General features: G+C 51.9%; 1 long non-coding RNA gene across 1 annotated transcript; it reads left to right on the forward strand.

Moving 5' to 3' along the window:
- Window positions 1-1,634: 1,634 nt before the first annotated feature.
- Window positions 1,635-8,220, forward strand: LOC132537626 (uncharacterized). The gene is made up of 3 exons (XR_009549087.1): window positions 1,635-1,710; window positions 2,758-3,018; window positions 8,152-8,220. It is a non-coding gene; the product is annotated as an uncharacterized LOC132537626 (long non-coding RNA).
- The last annotated feature ends 1,630 nt before the right edge of the window (window positions 8,221-9,850 follow it).

Genomic DNA, 9,850 nt, shown 5'->3' on the forward strand with positions numbered 1-9,850 from the left:
AACTGTCAAGGTATTTCGCCAGCGGCTCACTGAGTCTTGGGCCTGGTGCTCAGATTTTCTCTTCACAAGCTGACGACAACGGCAGCAATAACAAATCCTCCAGCTTCCGGCTTTGAACTTGATTCTGTGGGTGACCCACATCAAATTGCCATGGTCTTTCTCAAATGCACCACACAGGCCCTGAACAACTTTCCTTCTTCTTTTTTAAATCTTTTAATTATCTTTATTTATTTATTGGATAGAGACAGCCAGAAATCAAGAGGGGAGACAGATAGAGAGAGAGACAGAGAGACAGACACCTGCAGCCCTGTTTCACCGCTCATGAAGCTTTTCCCCCTGCAGATGGGGACCAAGGGCTTGAACCTGGATCCTTGAGCGTTGTACCATGTGCTCAACCAGGTGCGCCAACACCCCCCACCCCACACACACACAACAGCCTTCTCTCCATTGTCCTTCCCTCCCCATAACCTCTGGAAGGCCAGAGATACTACACAGACACCTGCCCTTCTCCCGTCATTCCCCTCCACACAGCCTCCAGCCCAGTGCATCCTGGCATTTGATGCATGGAGGTTCCAACTGGCTGGTGAGTGTCCCTGCTCTGAAGTCCCAGGTGGTTCCTGCTCCCTCACACTACTCTCAGTGCCCCTGTCTCTGAGCTGGAGATGAGCTAGAGACGACGCCATGCCCAGTGGGTTACTGGGTGATGCCCTCCGGGTAGCTCCAGCACGGCAGGGGAGAAGGTTGACCAGAGAAGGATGTGACCTCCAAGGTGTTTGCAGGGAGGGTCCCAGTAAGTTGCAGAAGGAGATTCAGAGTTGGGGTGGCTCCTCATTGTGGCCTGAAAAACGGGCAACTGGTCTATTCCCACCAGTCCTTGCTCTGGGTATCCCCATGGCAGGGAGGGGTGGTGACGCTGTGGCAGTGACCTTCAGCCAAGTCCAGGGACATTTCAGCTGGGTGGTCTGAGCAGAATGAATACCTGGAATGAATGAATGGTGGAACTGACAGAATGAATACCTGGGTACCAAAGGGGGTTCAGGTGTGTGTGTGTGTGTGTGTGTTTGTGTGTGTGTGTGTGTGTGTGTGTGTGTGTGTGTGTGTGGACAACCACACCCCTAGCCCCCAGACATTTCTCCCGCAAAGAACAATCGTCTTCTGTAGAATGAACATCTGGAGGTCCCCAGCTTGGGGCTATGACAAGTGGCCCAAGAATGTGGACAGGATGCATTCAATCTGGAGGGAAGGGTACCTGGCTCCGCCAAGATCAACTCCTCGATCTCAACTTGTTTGATTTTGAAACAACTGTTATTGTCAGGGACGGGGAAATTCCTCCTCACTCGGGCTGCTGGCCAGGTGACCTCACTGCGGGACAGGGACACTTGTCTGCCGCTTCACCTTTATCATCTGAGCTGATCTGTGCCCCCCCCACGCCCCCCCCCCCCTGAAGCTGGCCATGGGCGGAGTAACTCTAGCCCCGACAGCTGCAGGAAAGGAAAGAGACAGAGACGGGAGTGGAAACAGACATGTGGAGCCCGCCCTCACGTTTCTGAGCTCCAGAGAGGCTGGCTTCCTCACCCGCTCCAGGCCCTGGAGGAGGGAGATGGGAATCACAGAGGGCCAGACAGAACAGCTCACCTGGTCCAGGTGCCGCCTTGCCACTGGAGGAATCCGGGTTCCAGCCTGGGATCTAGCTCACTGCAGGAGGATTTGGTGCTGTAGCCTCTCCCCCTCCCTCTTGCTCTCCCCCTCTCCCTCCCCCCTCTTGCTCTCCCCTTCCCTCTCCTCTCCCTCTCCCTCCCTCCCCCTTGCTCTCCCCTCCCTACCCCTACCCCTTGCTCTCCCCTTCCCTCCCCTCCCTCTCCCTTGTTCTCCCCCCTCTCCTCCCTCCCTCCCCTCCCCCTTGCTCTCCTCTCCCTCCTCCTCCCTCTCCCTCCCTCTCCCTCTCTTTCCCTTCCCTCCCCCTCCCTCCCTCTCTCCTCCCTCTCCCTCTCCCTCTTCCTCTCCCTCCCCCTCCCTCTCTCCTCCCTCTCTCTGCCTCCCCATCTCTTTCTCTTTTACCCTCTCTCCCCCTCTCCTTCTCCCTCTCCCTCCTTACCCCTCCCTCTCCCTCCCTCCTCCTTCCTCTCCCTCCCCTCCCTCTCTTTCCCTTCCCTCTCCCTCCCGCTCCTGCTCCCTTTCCCTCCCCGCCAGCTCCCTCTCCTCCCTCCCTCTCCCTCCCTCCCCCTTCTTCTCCCTCTCTCTCCCTGACCCTAACCCTTATAATGACGCCGGTCTTGTTGGCTGAGGAGTCCCCTCTCCTGTGCACCCCTACCTTAAGGAACTGGATAGTTCCTGCTTCCATAGGAGGTCACCTTCAAAGCTCAGGGGTTTAGGACTTGAGCACATCATTTCCAGGGGCTGGGGTGGGGGCCTCGAGAGGCATGATGCAATCCCCAGCACCCCCACACACACACCCTCCCCAGCCAGGGGCCACTGGAGCCTTGGAGCATCTCCTCTGAAGAGCCCAGCCTCCCATGCAGCCAGCTCTCCCTGGAGACATTTCCTTTCCTCTCTCATTCCTTCTCTCTGTCTCTCCCACCAATATTTATCAAGGGATTCACCTAGCCGAGGAATGGTGCTAGGTCCAGGGTCCTCAAACTGCACATAAAGCAGGTGGTGGGAAAGTCTTACCCTTGGAGCTTGGGTCCCCTCTGAGGCCACCAGCAGCCCGGAATGTGGCACCTGAGTTCACTGAAATCTGTGACGGCGTCTCTCCAGACACCTGTGCGTCCAGCATGGGGGTTTCTTGGCTGGTGCCTAGTGGTGGGGCGACCGCCATCCTGTGGACCAGCCAGGACCCTGAAGGGTGACAGTGGCTGTCGGCTGTGACACTGGACAGGAGGCCTGAGCCTGCAACGTCTCTGAAAGGCCAAGACACAGAGACCTCTCCCAGGGCGTGAAGCTGCAGGTCATCCTCACCCCTGGCTACTGTCCTCTGGGCTTTGGCTCATCTGCTACCCTCGAATCTCTGCACCCAAGGTCAGCGTCATATCTGATGGAGTAGAAGCAAACAGGATGTCCCTTTCTTTCCCTTAATTTAATTTAATTTAACTTTAGTTATTTTTAGACAGAGGTAGATAGGAGGCAGGGTAGGGAGGGAGCATAATGGTTATGCAAAGAGACTCTCATGCTTGAGGCTCTGAAGTCCCAGGTTCAATCCCCTGCACCACCATAAGCTAGAGCTGATCAGTGCTCTGGTAAAAAACAAACGAACAGAGAGGTAGGGAAGTAGGAAAGACAGAGACAGACAGAGAGAGGCAGAAAAAGAGGCACCTATACAGAATCTCCTTCCCATGTGGTGGAAGTCGGGTAAAACCCAGATCATGCACTTGGCAAAGCAAGACACTGTCCAGGTGAGCTATTCTGCAGGCTGTATTGTCTTTTTCTTTTCTTTCTTTCTTTCTTTCTTTTTCTTTCTTTCGCATTGGTTTACCATGGGCTTATAGTCTTACACAGTCCAGGAGCAGAGCTAAGGAGATCACTTCAATCAATGTTTACTAAACAGAAGCCACAGAGCAGCACTCTGGGAACACAGGGGAGGGAACCGTGGGCAGGTGGGACAGTGGTTAGAGTTGTAGACGCAGGAGGTTTACAGCTCTGTCCCGAGCACCACATGTGCCAGAGTGATGCCCGTGGTCTCCCCCAACCCCTTCTCAACAAGAAAGATTTGTATTATTATTACATATATTATCTTTGCCATCAGGGCTATTGCTGGGATGGGTGCTGACACTACCAACTCACTGCTCCAGGTGGCCAGTCCCCCCCCCATTTTATTGGACAGGACTGAGAGAAATTGGGAGAAGAAAGGGGGGATAACTAGATAGAGAGAGAAAAAAATAGTTGAAGACCTGCTTCACCACTTGTGAAGTGTCCTCCCACTTCAGGTGGGGAGGCAGGTGTTGAACCTGGATCTTTGCTCAGGCCCTTATACTTAGTACTATGTGCACTTAACAGGGTGTGCCACTGCCCGACAGCCCCCTGAGCTTAAGAACTTATAACCCACTATTAATTATAGATTTAAAAAATGGCAATATGTGTGTGTGTGTGTGTGTGTGTGTGGGTGTGTGAGTATGTGAGTGTGTGGGTGTGAGTGTGTGTGTATGAGTGTATGTGTGTGTGTGTGTGAGTGTGTGTGTGAGTGTGTCTGAGTGTGTGTGTGTCCTCACATGCATTCCTGAAACTAGGCTCCATTGATGGGGGCATGTAGGATTCTGAGGAGGCATTCAGAACACACAGGACCACTCCTTGCAAATAAGGCCAACTCCTGCATAAGAAAGAACCTCCGGGGAGTTGGGCAGTAGAGCAACGGGTTAAGCAGGTTAAGCACACGTGATGCAAAGTACAAGGACAGGCATAAGGATCCCGGTTTGAGCCCCCGGCTCCCCATCTGCAGGGGAGCCGCTTCACAGGTGGTGAAGGAAGTCTGCAGGTGTCTCTCTTTCTCTCCCTCTCTCTGTCTTCTCCTCTTCTCTCCATTTCTCTCTGTCCTATCCAACAATGCTGATATCAATAACAATAATAACTACAACAATAAAACAAGGGCAACAAAAGGGAATAAGTAAATAAATAAATATAAAACTATTAAAAGAAAGGAAGAGAGAAAGAAAGAGAGAAAGAAAGAAAGAAAGAAAGAAAGAAAGAAAGAAAGAAAGAAAGAAAGAGCCTCATGTATAATGGCCTTGATGTCAGGACAGACAGCCTACGAGGACTGCCACACTGCATGGTACTCCCCAGCATGGGCTTTCATGGAGAATCTGGACAAGTCCAGCCTCAGAAATACAGTAGAAGGGGCCCAGAGGCATGAAAGGCCAGACAGGAAGTGTGTGTGTGTGTGTGTGTGTGTGTGTGTGTGTGTGTGTGTGTGTGTGTGTCTTTAGGTGCATGCAGCTTGGGTGGGGACCAGGAGTCTGCTCTGGGAGACGGGCACCTCCTGGGGGAACCAGGAGAGGATGCCAGTGTGTCCTGTGACCCCCACACCTGCTTCTCCTGTGTCCCAGGCATGAACACCTGAGCAGGCTGGCGAGACATTCCAGCTGGAGCCCAGGTTCAATCCCTGGGGCCACCATAAAGAGGAGAGCCAAGCACAGTTCTGGTAAAACAAATAAACACCAGAGGTAGAGGTTGCCCGGGCAGAGTGGAGGACAGTGAGGAGAGAGGGGATCAGTGAAGAGCCCCCACCAGAGCTCAGCACCTCAGGCTAAGCTTTGAACTCCACTGCACCCACTCAGCCACCCCCACATCCTTTGGGGAGGCTGGTCTTCTGGCAACGGCTGTGGAATTCCTCCTCTGAGGTGGGCAGCTGTGGTGGTTTGCTACAGTGGTGACTCACTACAGAGCTGGCCTCCATCCAGACCCCAACAATCTCCCCAAGCCAGGCTGATAAGAACAGAGCCTCGCCCGTCCTCAGGAAACTCAGCTGGCCACAGGGTACTCACGGCTTTTGTTTATTAATTGAAACTTTTTTTATTATCTTTATTTATTGAATAAGAACAGCCAGGAATGGAGAGGGTAGGGGGAGATAGGAGAGAGAGACAGAGAGACACCTGCAGCCCTGCTTCACCACTTGCAAAGATTTCCCCCTGCAGGTGGGGACCAGGGGCTTGAGCCTGGGTCCTTGTGCACTGTAAGATGTGTGCTCAACCAGGTGCACCACCACCCAACTCCCTGTCTTTTTATTTATTTTAGATAGAGAGAAATTGAGAGTGGGGAGGGAATAGGAAGGAGGGAGGGAGAGAGAGATAGACTAGCAGCCCTGCTTCATCCCTCGAAAGGCTTTCCCCCTGTAGGTGAGGACCAGGGCCTTGAACTTTGCTCCTTGTGGATTGTAACATGTCCTCTCAACCAGGCGCAGCACCCCCCAGCCCTCTCCACTAGGCTTAACCATGGCTGGACCCTGGGACCAGATGGATGGTGGTGGGTGGGAAGTCCCCCCTCCCCAGAGCCCTGCTCCCCTCGGGAAAGGTAGAAACAGGCTGGGGGGATGGATCCACCTGACAACACCCATGTCCAGTGGAGAAGCAATGACAGAAGCCAGAACTCCCACCTTCTGCTCCCCATGAAGAATTTTGGTCCAGATTCCCAGAGGGATAAAGAACAGGGGAGCGGCCAATGGAGGGGATGGGACACAGAGCTCCGGTGGTGGGCACTGTGTGGAATTGTAGCCCCGTGATCTTACGATCTGGTTAGTCATTATTAAATCACTAATAACAAATTTAAATGGGGATTCATGGAGAGGAGAGGTGGCTGGGCAGAGTTTGAACACACAGGGCTTATGTACTTTGATTTTTTTTTTCTTCATTTGATATAACAAAGAGAAATTGAGGGCAGAGCAGACAGAGAGGAAGAGAGACAGAGAAACACCTACAGTACTTGCTTCACTGCTCAGGAAGCTTTCCCCCACCCCCCCTCCCCCCGCAGGTAGGAACTAGGGGCTTGAACCTGGGTCCTTGCTCTTGGTGACATGTGTGCCCTAGCCTGGCCCCTGTACTTTGAGTACAGGAATAAGACACTCTTTTAAAAAAACTTTATTTTATATTTATTTATTTTCCTTTTTGTTGCCCTTGTTGTTTTATCATTGTAGTTATTATTGCTGTTGTTGATGTCATTGTTGGATAGGACAGAGAGAAATGGAGAGAGGAGGGGAAGACAGAAAGTGGGAGAGAAAGACAGACACCTGCAGACCTGCTTCACTGCCTGTGAAGCGACACCCCTGCAGGTGGGGAGCCGGGGGCTCGAACCGGGATCCTTGTGCTTTGTGCCATGTGTGCTTAACCCACTGCGCTACCAGCCGAATCCCAGGACATTCTTTTTAAAATTGTTTTTTTTTTTAATTTTTTTTTTAGTTGATAAAACAGAAAGAAATTGACAGAGAAGGGAAAGATAGAGAGGGAGAGAAACAAAGAGACATTCCTGCTAGTGTAGCCTCTTTTCTGCAGGGCTGGGTGGGATGGGGTCTGGGGGCTTGAACCTGGGTCCCTGTGCATGATAACTTGTGCTCAACTGCAAGTGCCACCACTGGCCCCAAGAAAGACATTCTCCCGGGCCAAGAGTAATGAATGCATAATCTGATCACAAAAGTGCAGAGTATAATGTTGAGAAGATTCCTGAGGTGCTGATCACAGAGCAACGGGTGGTTTTACCAACTCAACAAGTCCCACCTTTTACTAGAACCAGCTGCCCCTGGTCCTGCTGAGCCAGACCTCAGCTATTTGATTTCTGCACCTTGGAAAAGGACCAGGAGCTCTGGAGGAAGGCTAAATGGCATGGACAGAGGGGCAGAGGGAAGTTTGGAGGAATGATGCTGTTATCTGGCGTGGCCGTGGACTTTCTGCTGACTTTTGAGAATGTCTGTATGGAGGCAGAAATAGCAAAATATGGTCAATGCCTAGAAGCACAGGGCAGGAAGGGGGGTGAGCCCCGATGGGAGATTCCTGGTCTGGGCAACAGGTGGTGGCATCAGCAGAAAGGGTAGGTCCAAGGGGAAGCTTTCGGAGCTCAGCGTGGGACACAGAGACTGTGAGTCTCCGGGGGGCTTCCAGGAGGCAACGCCTGCAGGAGTTGACTACATGAGTGAAACAGGGTTCCAGAGCTTTTTTCCAGAGTTCTGGAAGGTTCTACATGCACATAGTAGGCCCTCCATGAATCTGTCCTGGGGTGACTTGAGTGCGTGGGTGGGCACACACACACACACACACACACACACACACACACACACACACACACTTCAGCCCCCAAGCTTGGGGCTAATTGGAAGGACCCCACACAGACAGACTTTAAGGAACAACACAGAAAATCCTTTGTGTGATTTTAATCGATGCAGACTACTGGAGGGCATGCATCAGCCCCCAGTAGCCACGGTGTGGGGCCCTGGCAGGAGAGCTTCGCAAAAGCTTGTCTGCCTCGCTGGTCCCTTGAAGATCTGGGAGGCATGGGAGAAGAGACTGCCTTCCCCCACCCCAAACCCTGCAGCAATACTTATTCTTCCCTTCCAGTCTACTTCCTTTCTTGTTCCCAACTCTGTTGATAGATATTACATAATCGCGTTGTTTAAATATTTGAGATGCTGATCACACCACCCCTCGGTTCTAATTGCTACTTCTCTTAACATGTCAGATGTTCTTCAGGAAAATTAATGAGGCCCAAACCATGGATGGCCTTGAGAAGGCTAACCTTCGGAAACACACCAGCCTCATCGCCCAGCACCACAGCTGCAGGGCACACCTGGACTTTACAAGCAGAGGGGGCACTGAAGATCTCCTATGGGTCTGTAAGTCCGTCTGATCCATCAATCCTTAGTTGGGATAAGAAACAAAAGTGCAGAGTATAATGTTGAGAAGATTCCTGTGTGTGCGTGTGTGTTCACGTGTGTGTGCCTGTATGTGCGCTCATGTGTGAGTGTGTGTGTGTGTGTGCGTGCACGAACGCGCGGTAGGTCTGATGCTTCTGGTTTCTTGCTGAATTCTGTGAGTCCGCTCAGGATTTTACAAACAGTGCCCAGTCCCTGTCTCTTATTGTCTCTCTGATGTTGTCTTGGGGGAGACGTCCCAGTCACATCCTCCTGTCACTTGTCACTTGTCAATTTCATTTCCCAAAGCAATGTAGACAAGAGTTCATTTCCAATCTGTCATTTTTTTTTTAGTATTTTATTTCATGTTTATTTATATTGGATAGAGACAGAGAGAAACTGAGAGAGAAATAGAGAGAAACTGAGAGAAAGAGCGATAGAGAGGGAAAGAAACAGAGAGACACCTGCAGCCCTGCTTCACCACTCGTGAAGCTTCCCCCCCGCAGGTGGGGAACAGGGGCTTGAACCTGGGTCCTTGTGCACCATAATGCATGTGCTTAACCAGGTGTGCCACTACCTGGCCTCTGTATGGAGGGGGAGAGAAAGAGAGAGAGAGAGAGACAGACACAGAGAGAGAGAGAGAACCTGAGTTACATTCTGGCACATACGATGCCTGGGATTGAACTCAGGACCTCATGCTTGAGAGTCCAGTGCTCTAGCCACTTCTCTACCTCTTGTGTGACTCCAGTCTGAAGATGGCTGGGAGGAATGAATTCTTGTGGACAGAGAAACAAACAGAACCACTAAGCAACCCTCCTTCTGCTGCCACAAGCCCTTAGGAGGTCTATAACGGGTTCCATGGGCAGCCTGGCAGGGTGGGAGACATGTCTGAGGAGTCCCCGTCAGGCTGGCTAGTGAACCGGTTCACCTAGAAGAGGTAATTCACAGAGCACAGAGTGCCCTCGGGGGGACCCTGTTCACTGGTGCGGATGGATGGGCCTCCCTCCTTGGGGAAGTGTACAGATTCTACTGTGTCTTTGTTTTCAAACCTGTTGCTGGCTGCGGAAGGGACTCAACTGGCAGAGGGAGGGATATGCGTGAGGTCCTGAGGCTGATTCTCGCAGCACACATTCCAGAGCTGACTGAGGAGCTGGTCTTTTTCTCATAAAAAAAAAATGAATGAATGAATGAAGCAGGCTGGGAGGTGGTGCAGTGATTGGAGCACTGGACTTTCAAGCATAAGCTCCACAGTTTGGTCCCCAGAAATGTGTGCCAGAGCGGTGCCTGAGTCTTTCTTTTCTCTTCTAATTCACTTGTAAATTTAGTCATATTTTTCCCCTCCAGGGTTACCACTAGGGGCTTGCTGCTGGCACTACAATCCACAGCACCTGGAGGCAATTTCTCTATGGGGACTGGGGGCCTTGAACCCTGATCTCCAAGCAAGGTAACTTGTGTGTCACTGCCTGGCCCCGGACCTTGTGTTTTGTGCCGCGCTGAGGCTAATTCTTAATTTTGCAGGACAGCTAT

Source organism: Erinaceus europaeus, chromosome 3, assembly GCF_950295315.1.
Source record: "Erinaceus europaeus chromosome 3, mEriEur2.1, whole genome shotgun sequence".
NCBI lineage: Eukaryota > Metazoa > Chordata > Mammalia > Eulipotyphla > Erinaceidae > Erinaceus > Erinaceus europaeus.